Source organism: Typopeltis vanoorti, chromosome 5 (assembly GCF_054136105.1).
Source record: "Typopeltis vanoorti isolate ZY-2024b chromosome 5, IOZ_Tvanoo_1.0, whole genome shotgun sequence".
NCBI lineage: Eukaryota > Metazoa > Arthropoda > Arachnida > Uropygi > Thelyphonidae > Typopeltis > Typopeltis vanoorti.
Genome location: NC_143553.1, coordinates 112,853,763 through 112,864,279, shown reverse-complemented (window position 1 = coordinate 112,864,279; position 10,517 = coordinate 112,853,763). Strand labels below are relative to the sequence as shown.

General features: G+C 36.0%; 1 long non-coding RNA gene across 1 annotated transcript; it reads left to right on the top strand.

Moving 5' to 3' along the window:
- The first annotated feature begins 2,242 nt into the window (after window positions 1-2,242).
- Window positions 2,243-4,838, top strand: LOC150106734 (uncharacterized). Its single transcript, XR_016548331.1, has 3 exons — window positions 2,243-2,382; window positions 3,228-3,317; window positions 4,622-4,838. It is a non-coding gene; the product is annotated as an uncharacterized LOC150106734 (long non-coding RNA).
- Window positions 4,839-10,517: the final 5,679 nt, after the last annotated feature.

Sequence of the window (10,517 nt, the reverse complement as noted above, 5' to 3'; positions counted from 1 at the left end):
AATCTTTATGTAAAACATTTCTAATCAGATTAATTATCGTATATTTGTTGATGCAATTGGACTAATATATATAATTCTCATAATATATATATATATATATATATATTTATTTATTTGATATTTAAGTTTTAATTTTTATAAAATATTTTGAAATCACCATTTGCAATTATGGGGGGGTGGGGGGGGGGGGGGGTGGGGGGGGGGGGGGGTGGGGGGGGGGGGGGGTGGGGGGGGGGGGGGGTGGGGGGGGGGGGGGGTGGGGGGGGGGGGGGGTGGGGGGGGGGGGGGGTGGGGGGGGGGGGGGGTGGGGGGGGGGGGGGGTGGGGGGGGGGGGGGGTGGGGGGGGGGGGGGGTGGGGGGGGGGGGGGGTGGGGGGGGGGGGGGGTGGGGGGGGGGGGGGGTGGGGGGGGGGGGGGGTGGGGGGGGGGGGGGGTGGGGGGGGGGGGGGGTGGGGGGGGGGGGGGGTGGGGGGGGGGGGGGGTGGGGGGGGGGGGGGGTGGGGGGGGGGGGGGGTGGGGGGGGGGGGGGGTGGGGGGGGGGGGGGGTGGGGGGGGGGGGGGGTGGGGGGGGGGGGGGGTGGGGGGGGGGGGGGGTGGGGGGGGGGGGGGGTGGGGGGGGGGGGGGGTGGGGGGGGGGGGGGGTGGGGGGGGGGGGGGGTGGGGGGGGGGGGATTTAATGTCCCTAAACGTCGCTGAAAAAATTCAATTGGCTTATTTTTCACATTATAATGTTTAGTTTCTAAATGGCGTCGGAGTTTCGCAGGTTTCATGCACTCGTTCGACAACACTTCATAACACAAAACACACTGACGTTTATGTTCACTTTCATCTCCACACCAAGTAAACCCGAATTCCAAATGAAGTGATATTTCCTACTGTATTTTTTCTTTAAACTGCTTGTTTCTTCTACTTTAATAGTATCAGAATTACTCGCCATTACAACACTTGTATCACAACTAGAGTTAGCATCACCTGTTTCATTTGCTCTTCTTTTCAAAGTCCTAGTTCTTTTCCATTATTAAAAAAACGTTTATGAAAAATATATAAATATATAAATACTGGGGTTAACTCACGACACACTTTGTTCAAGTATCACTTAGAACTTCTGAAGATATACTGAACCTTGGTTGAAGGAAACCTTCAATAATAAAAACAATACACAACAAGCAATTGGTTGAAATGTGGATAACACATGTTCACTTCAAATCTGACAAAACAGCAAGGGAAGGCAGAAGCAATAAAACTATATTGTTTTCCACTTTACCCCTTTTTTATTATTCGTCATTCTGCAGCTACAAATTTAGGGGAAAAATGACGAGTAATAAAAGAGGGGTGAAGTGAACAACAATATAGTTTCATTGCTTCCGCCTTTGAACATTCTGACGCTATTTGTTGGATTTTTGAAGGCTCCATTTGATTTCAATAATTTTTACTTACTTATTCCATTTTAATTTGTTTTGTTTGGATAATTAAAAAAAATATTTATTTAATTAATTTAAGTTTGCCTGCGGACCACCTATCCAATATTCGCGGACCGCCTGCGATCCGCGGACCACAGATTCAGAAACACTGATTTAGTCTATGTCCCTCGTGTTGTTTTTATATAGAGTTGCATTTACGTCACAAGGTGTCCCATGCCCGATGAAAGCTGCTATTACCTTTTCCGACGAATGTACCATAAGCATTCTGCGCACAATGGTTGTGTATGTGTGTGTGGATTTTGCATGCTGGCCACTGAATTAGAAAACTTTAGGTAAATCTACGTAACACTCAAAGGGCCATCTTTGTGAAGCTGAAAATGATTTGATTAACGTGATTGGATTTTTTTTTTTTTTATAATTTACAAAAAATATCGGAATGTCAAAAATCTTTATGCAGTTAATTTCTACGGCAGGCACTATGACGTATGGATCATTATGCAAAAGAAGAAATTTTGCCACGTGTTTAGAAATTACTGAGATTTTCTTATCATAAAATTAACAGAAACAAATTTACAAAGCAACGACAATTAGAAATACATCGCTGTTTGCAAAATGAAGTCCTGTTCACTAGTAATCAAGTAAAATATTGGTTTGTTAATAGTGTTCCGTTTTATTTTAATTCGTTTTATTTTTTCTGCACAGCCAAATCATACACATAGTTTAAAGCTCACTTTTAAAATAAAAGTTTATTGTTATATGTAAAAATTGAAATTTAATATATTATTTTTATATTTTATACATTTCTTATTATTTCAGTACCATCATTTCAGCTACTGCAGGTGCATGTTTATGCTGGTTTTTCTTGGCAAAATCTCACCGAATTACCTGTTGAGGAGTGCAACAATATTTTCACCTGTTCATGCCCGACAAAAATTGTTATCACCTTCTCTGGCGAATGTACCGTAAGTATTCTGCGCGAAATGGTTGTGTGTGTGTGTGGATTTTGCATGCCTATACTGAATTAGAAACCTTTATGTAAATAAAAAAATTACACTGTCGCTGAATTAGAAACCTTTATGTAAATATACGTAACCATCACTTTAGCAGCGTATATGCAAAATATTTGATCAAGTGCGTCCGCCACTTGTGTAGACAACTAAGAATGCTGCTAGTCAGTAATCGTCAATAGTGTTGATCAAAATGGGAAAATAAAGGACCTTTCTCTTTTAGATCAAGGGCTTATTGTGGGACTGGCTGGAGCCCCGATTTTCAAAATATCAGCACTGACTGCTTTCTTAAAAGTTGAGATATCCAATGCGTTAAATCAGTGAAAAAATAACCCATATTGCTTGTCTAAGAGGCGTGACCGTGGTCCTAAAATAGTCTGTCAGGAACGCGATCGCTGTCCGGAGAGGAGATTTGTACGGATCTGCAGAACTTTCTGTGTGCAACAGTTGACCGAAGCATTTAACGAAAGCTAAATTTCCTTGCCTGAAATCATTTTCTACTGCACCCCCAACCCCCATAAAAATCGAACCGCAGTGGGAGATTTTTTGGAAGCGAGGACACGACTGTAGATTCAGATGAGCTACTATGAACAGGGAATCGAAAAGATGACTAGTATTAGCATGTCTCTACGGAAACCAATGATTTCTGCAAAATTAATAAACGTTTCTAATTTAATTGCCAGTATGTATATTAAAAACAATACTCATCTTAAAAAGGGCAAAAACCTTTTTATATAAGATTTTACTGTCCTGTAGATTTAGAAGCTGAATATGAAATAACATTCTATTCTTTCCTACAGCCCGAATCAAAGGTATATGTGTTGGTAATAGGTGAACTTTCGGGTATTGAGTTCTGTACAAAACTCGAGATTCCAATTGTTTGCAAATAGGTAAGCATTTTTTTTTTTTTTTCGTTATCCGCATGTAATGATTTCCTATGTGTATTTCATACGTTGTGAGGAATATTTCTAGACTAATGTACCACATGGAGATTTTCACAGTGGTGATTTTAGAAGTGGCGTTAAATAAAATTCGAATGCCTAAATGACATAGAAGTTATTTAACTTTGTATTTAATAATGTGTGTTTAATAATGTTTAAAAATAATAATAACAGTCTCGCTTTCAGGAAGATGGGGAAATGGTGAAAATACGCAAAGGTATATAACAAATATTATATTAATATTATGGAATGTTGAATATATGGACAGATTAGAAAAATGTTGATTTCACAGAGGCAAACGCGTGAGCGTGAAGGGATGCAGGCAAATTACCTAATAAAAAAATTATAGTTACATTTTTTGCTAGCCCAATAAAAATATTTTTTTTTATTAGACTCAATACTCTAAACCAATTTTTCCTTTCTGGTAACCGTTAGTAATTTTTATTTTCGATCATTAAAAGTTAGTTTTCATTAAAGTGGAGTATTTTGAGGAACACTTAGCAGGTAACTTTAAAGAAGATATGTATATATTGTTTCAGAAAAAAAAGTAAAAATATGGTTCAATATCTAGTTATAAATTTGAACTCATCAAGCGAAGCTCTTGGACTAATATCTATAAGAAGAAACTATGGTAAGTATGGACTAGTCAGCCGGATCTACTGACCGTATTCCCATTGAGCATATTTGAGATAGTCTCATCTCCTATGTAGACTTCTTGCTGCTCTCAACCCCTCCTGAAGAAGTAACGGTTCTTATTACCAGCATAAACAGTACGAAACATCGCTGTGAATGCTGTTTTTCCATTTCTTGTGACGGAACCACATTGCTTATGGAAGTACTTTGACAATCCCATTTTGAAATCTTCTTTTTGACCATTACCTTCATGCCAATGTTACTGATGAAATTATTCATTTACAATATCTGTGAGTGCTTCTGTCAGATTTCATATCAGATCTGATTATCGCCGAATTGTATAAAATGGATCATATATTGTTTAGTTATCTCGATTTTCCTTTCCCCCACAACTTAATTCTCGGAAAACAGTGTATAACAAACGATGGGCAAGAGGATAAAATTTAACTTGTCTTCTACTTTGGCATGTTTCAAAATCATTCCTCAGTATTAACAAGTGTAATACTAAAATATAAAACTGCGTTTTACAAAGTTGTTTTTTTAATTTAATGCTGCTGCATATCTGTTTAAAGGGATAAAATTGGTCACAAGTGTTACATATTTTTACTTTTTATTTGCAGCATTGGGTGAGAAGAAAAAAAATTAAGATAAAAAAATTCTTTCGTTGACTGATCCCTTTTGAAGAAGACAAATGATGGACAAATTTAAATAATTAACTGCAAACATACTGATATATTTTTCAATACTGATTTAGATTTCGACTTTGGTGAATGAACACTTAAAATTGTGGTTTTGTTATTTCACTGATGAATAATTGTAGTACATTGATTATGTTAATAAAATGAAACATCTCTATTTCTTCTTGTTTTCTTTACATACCATATCATGGGAATACTTTAGTTTTCTGATAATAATAATTGTAATGCATGAAAAGTTAATGGCGAAATTAATTTTCTCCTTACAATTAATCACAAATTCATTTATAAGAATAATACAGTCTTCAATAAAGTATTTTTTAAAGGAGAAAGGATGCTATCTAGCACAAAAATACCCATATTTCTTCATAGAACTACAATTTTCCGAATCAGAATCACGAAAAGCGGTAAGTAGGTCTTGAGCCTTATGGTCTTGTCAATAGTATGCACTGATTAGTATTTTTCTTTTTTGTTCCGTTTCAACGTTCTGTATGAGTTGTGGACAGTATTCTCAATATGCAATAAGCATATAAATTTTTTTCTTAAGCCTGTGTAGCTCAGTGGATGTGGCGTTTGCACACCACAGTGCTTGGCTGCACGAAGACTTGGTTTCGAATCTAGTCGGTGACTAGAGGAAATTTTTCTAAGCCTTTTTTCGACCGGTTCCCAAGTTAAACGATCTCTGGCACGGGCGAGCGGGTTTTTTCTCCCGGAAACTCGGGTTTTTCGTCCAGTAAACTCAAGAAAATCGACCGTAGAACCCACATTATTTCAGAGATCAAATACGAGAGTTAGGGTTACGGACGACCACGAGATGGCGGCACATGTAGAGCCGCCTCGAAAGGCAGTTGCTTGAAAAATAAAAATTAAAAAATAATTGTGCATGTAATCCGATTAGGAGTGCTCAATCATTGAACCGTCTAAACTTCACTGTGTGCCGCTTAATTAGTGATAGCCTTGGGCCAGCTATCTCTGATTGGGTACCATTGGAGATTGAACTGCCCACTCAGTCTCCAAAAGTTAGATAGGGCTAAAATGGCCTCGCCTACTCCCTATACGGGAATAAAAAGGCATTAGCTGATTTTTTTTTTCTTTCTAAGAGATTCCTTCTCGGAATTCACTGAAATTCATTGAAAATAATTCACGGAACGATAATTTAGCAAAAGGCAATTTATGAAAAAAAAAATGTGAGAATAAAAAAATAATAATTGAACAACAGTTAATCGAATAAAGAATTCCTCGACAGGCAGTTGCTTTAAAAATAAAAATTAAAAAATAATTGTTAATGTAATCCGATTAGGAGTGCTCAATCATTGAACCGTCTAAACGTTTTTAGTAGCTACACTGCATAATTCAGAATGTCACAGAATCAAGTTTCAGTTGATTGCAATGCTGCTATCCTAGTTTCCGTCTATTTGAAAGGAAGAAATAAAGCTGAATATGAGAATTTCATAGGTTTCCTCTACTACGTGTTCCTGATACGATTTACCAAGTATTCTTGAGAAACGTTTACGAAAATTTGTGGAAGGTACTCCTTGAGAACACCAAGGTGAGTTTAGATCCAAACAGAGATTGTTAGGATGAGATTTTCACTTGACAACAAATAGTTGAGAAATCATGGAAATATATAACGAAGTCTATATGAGCTTTGTAGATCTGGAAAGGCCACAGTGCCAAGAGAAAAAAAAAGGTTCACAAACTTGCAGTTGGTTTCGAAATAATATTAATAATTATGATCTGGCTGGACGAAAAGTAATGAAATATTGTGGGTTAGATGTACATTATATTTAGTCAGTTTATCAGCAGATTTCGATCTGATCATGAAAACAGAAAAAAAAAATACTAGAAATAAATCGCCCTCTAAACAATGAATTTTCAACAAACAGTTATTTGATGATTTGTTGTTCGATTAATTGTTTATTCGACAAATTGTGTTTCCTTTTAATTGCCATCCGACAGATAGTTTTTCACGATTTGTCGCTTGATGAATAGTAATTCAGTAAACTATCTTTCGATTAACAGTTTTCGATTCACATTTCAATAAAACACATTTGTATTTATTAAATTAATTAAACTGGTGCGTGAAAAAAGGTGTGAACCCGTTGAATATCATGTAGTTTCGTCCATGGAATAGAATAAAATGTTGTTTCGATATTTGCAATTAGGTATTATTGGTTTTTCATTAGTCACGATAATCTGCTATTAGTTATAGCTTTAAAAGTATAATAATAATAATGAATTAAGGAATAACTGCGAAGTTTATAATGTTTTCTACCCAGAGAACTTCACCGACCTAAAACCTGAAATTATCCATTTTCCACATTAATCGAAATTCAACTCTGTGCACTTGCATAAATACTCGATTTATTCAAGTGCACGCTGAAAAACGTTCTGCCTTAGTAATATTTCGTTGTTGTTTTTGTTATTCATTCGTAGGTGCAGATTTTCCTAAATGTAGATGTAAATTTATATTTGGAAGAGAAGAACAGTTACGGAAGAAAATAAAAATTATACGACATTTTCATGAATAAACTGTAAATCATGCACATAGTTTAATAATAGAGAATGTTTTGAATTTTTCTTGTTCTCAATCATGGAAACGTCATATCTTCGGTAATCATCTATTCATGAGATGCGGAATGCACTTTGGAGCGGATAAAAACTTTTATGCCAATCACAAATCATTACTAGTTAAAGAACTAGTAATGATTGTGAAAAGGGTCTATTTTTTTTTTTTTTTTTTTTCTGTAATAACTTCGGGTCTTCATGAAGTAGTTTCTGCTTTCACAAAAAGTGCGAAGAGTTTACTAAGCGATGCCGTCAGAGATTAGACAAAGAAGACAAGAATTTTGAATAAATAAAAATTCTGAAATGAATTTTGGATCTTTTTTGATGTGTAATTTCCCCGTATGTTAAAATTAATTAATTAGCGTATGATACAGCAGCCTTGCGTCCCATATGGATAGTATGGTATAATTTTAGAAAAACCCTCTACCTCCGTATGAGACCAGCTAATTCAATTTTAGTCGAAAAATAACACAGAACGGTTCCTCACGTTCTGTGAATCGAGCCTAGGTCTTTTCGCCCAAATGGCTTTGTCTATACCAACTGAGCTACGGATGTTCCAGTATGTTACCAATAAAGAAAGATTCATTTCGTTCAAACTTGGAATTTCCGTTTTCCTAAACAATGTTGTTAATCAGTGTCATTTTGCACAGTTTATTTATATATCTCACTTCGCAGAAAAAATGTGTCTATCTATCATTTAGCTTCAACAGGTCATACTTCCAGGGAATATTATTCGCTTCTTTGAACAAATGCAGTTTAATCTGGTTCATTTTGTAACGGGAACCGCATTTTGTGTATATACCATGTCGAAATGCACAAACTCATAACAGGTATGAGTTTGTATATTCTGTTTGTCAATTTTTGAAAACAGAAATGTTATCAGATTTGTTATTTAAGAAAAGTATCATTTATATTTCTCATTTGTAATAGGATATTGAAATAGTATGTATAATAGTATATTTTCATTTAATCATCGGAAATAGTTAGTATATATAAACTTGGATAGCTAACTTTGTCACTCAAACGGCAAGAGTTATATCTTAACTACCTAAAAATAAAGTCATCCGATTAGAATATTTTCTGTACTTCAGGAAGTGCAATATGACATACAGCACACACTGTCATACCTTCTTTTGGCATGCGTCTTAAATAGAATACGCAAGCTATTGGAAAGAATTGTGACAACATTACCCGTTTGGAACATGGCTTCCTATACATATGTTTGGTCCATCACACAACATTTCGCTGTGTAAACTAAGAATGCTTCGCATCCATCGTCCGTCTGCATGCAGTTATTTAATGCACTTTGAGAAAAACACTCACTCTGATTTACTTCAATTTCTGAGCGCTCTATTAGTTTTACTGCCTTATTTTTATCAATATCATGTCCAGTCACATCCCATTTGATTGTAGCAGATTTGCATGAAAGTGTTCATCATTTCTATATACATTTTTATATTTATTTTTATTCGTGTTTGGGCATATAAAAGAGAACCGCTTCCTAAAGTGTATGATTTAATTAGCGTATGATACAGCAGCCTTGCGTCCCATATGGATAGTATGGCATAATCTTAGAAAAACCCTCTACCTCCGTATGAGACCAGCTAATTCAATTTTAGTCGAAAAATAACACAGACTCACTGAGTTCTTTACAAGCCATCCTGTCTCTTGTGTACAATCCACACAAGAGACGGGATGGCCTGGTGAGAGAGGTTTTGCAATTGTTTTACAAATTAAAGGTCCTTAATTTTGATATTCAGCTGTGCTGGAATCCCAGAGACACTGACATTAAGTTAAATGACTGCAGCTGCAGCTGCTAGATAAGTTCATACATTCTCTATCTATTGATTGCCAATCCCATATAGAGATTACAGTGTATAACCTCAAAGCTAATAATCCAATGGTAATCATCATGCCAAGAAGCTGTAGGACAATATATATAAATTCAGATATTCCACGAGTTTAAAATATATAAATGAATGAAAGTTAAAAAGTAAATAATATATTATTATTTTATAAAGCAGTTAAACATATGTTTCAATTTGTATGCCGCAGGCAAGACATTTTGCAATGTTATTCCTATGTTTATTTAGTAGTGTGTTGCTTAGATGTGAAATAAATTTATTTTAATTAGTTATTAAAGCTAAATTATAATATTGAATGAGCTGCTTATAGTTTTGTAATGTTTGTGCGGTTTGTATGTAAACATTCGTTATTTGCGAAATGCTATCAATTACGAGGGAAGTGAAAGTTAACCGCTGTATTATTATTATTATTATTATTACGAGACCCCTCCAGGGAGTTCTAAAGACTCATCGTGGGAGGGCACTCTACTACTTCGTTAACACTCGGGAGCTAGCAGCGGGAATTTTGCAGCGTAGGTCGCAGTATATCTGAGAGATATATTCATTACTAGTATGCACTAAAATGCAAAAAAAAAAAACATACAGAGAAAACACTGCAAATGTAATACATGACGGTTCAAATTAAGTGAATATTAAATCCAACATTATTTCATAGTCGAATATGGAAACTACAAGAGTCTACAAGTTTCGTACCGAATATATACCGTAGAAACTAAAAGTTTCGGCGGATGCAAGCATAAGTAAGTGCCTTATGGGTAACTCGTAGGAAAGGTGGAGTAAGTTCCAGACCACTTAGTATTTTCCATAAATGTAAAACACATCTTCTAGAGGACATGTATGATAAATAAGCCTTTGGCTCTCTATTTCAGTAATACATGATGGTTTATTTATTTTTAGTTACAATCTAGAAATTATTGAACAAAGAATAAAAAAAAAATAACAACTAAACCATACTATACTGATATCGGAGGTCGCGGTATGTCTCTCAGATACAATTTACTGTCAAATATCACAGACATTTACATAACATGTGTTAAACCAAACTGACAGCAAAAAACAGTGCGGAATATCACTCGTAACATATGAATGCACTGCTACTCATGACCTCCAAGCTACAGAATGAATTGTGTAAGAATATTTATATTAAACATTTTGCATGTATCTGTCAGATGAGCTGCGAACCCCCGAGTGTTAAATACATCTCACCACAATACTACGTATTTCTCCTATTACGACACTACTGCCATCTACCGCCAATCAGCATCACCAACAACAGTAATTTTTTTTGTCTGTAAATTATGTGTGCTCAAAAGGCCGATTTGCTACGTATGATGAAAAACCCAGGTTTCCGGAGAAAAAAATCCTAGTAACTTCTATTTGAGATCGAC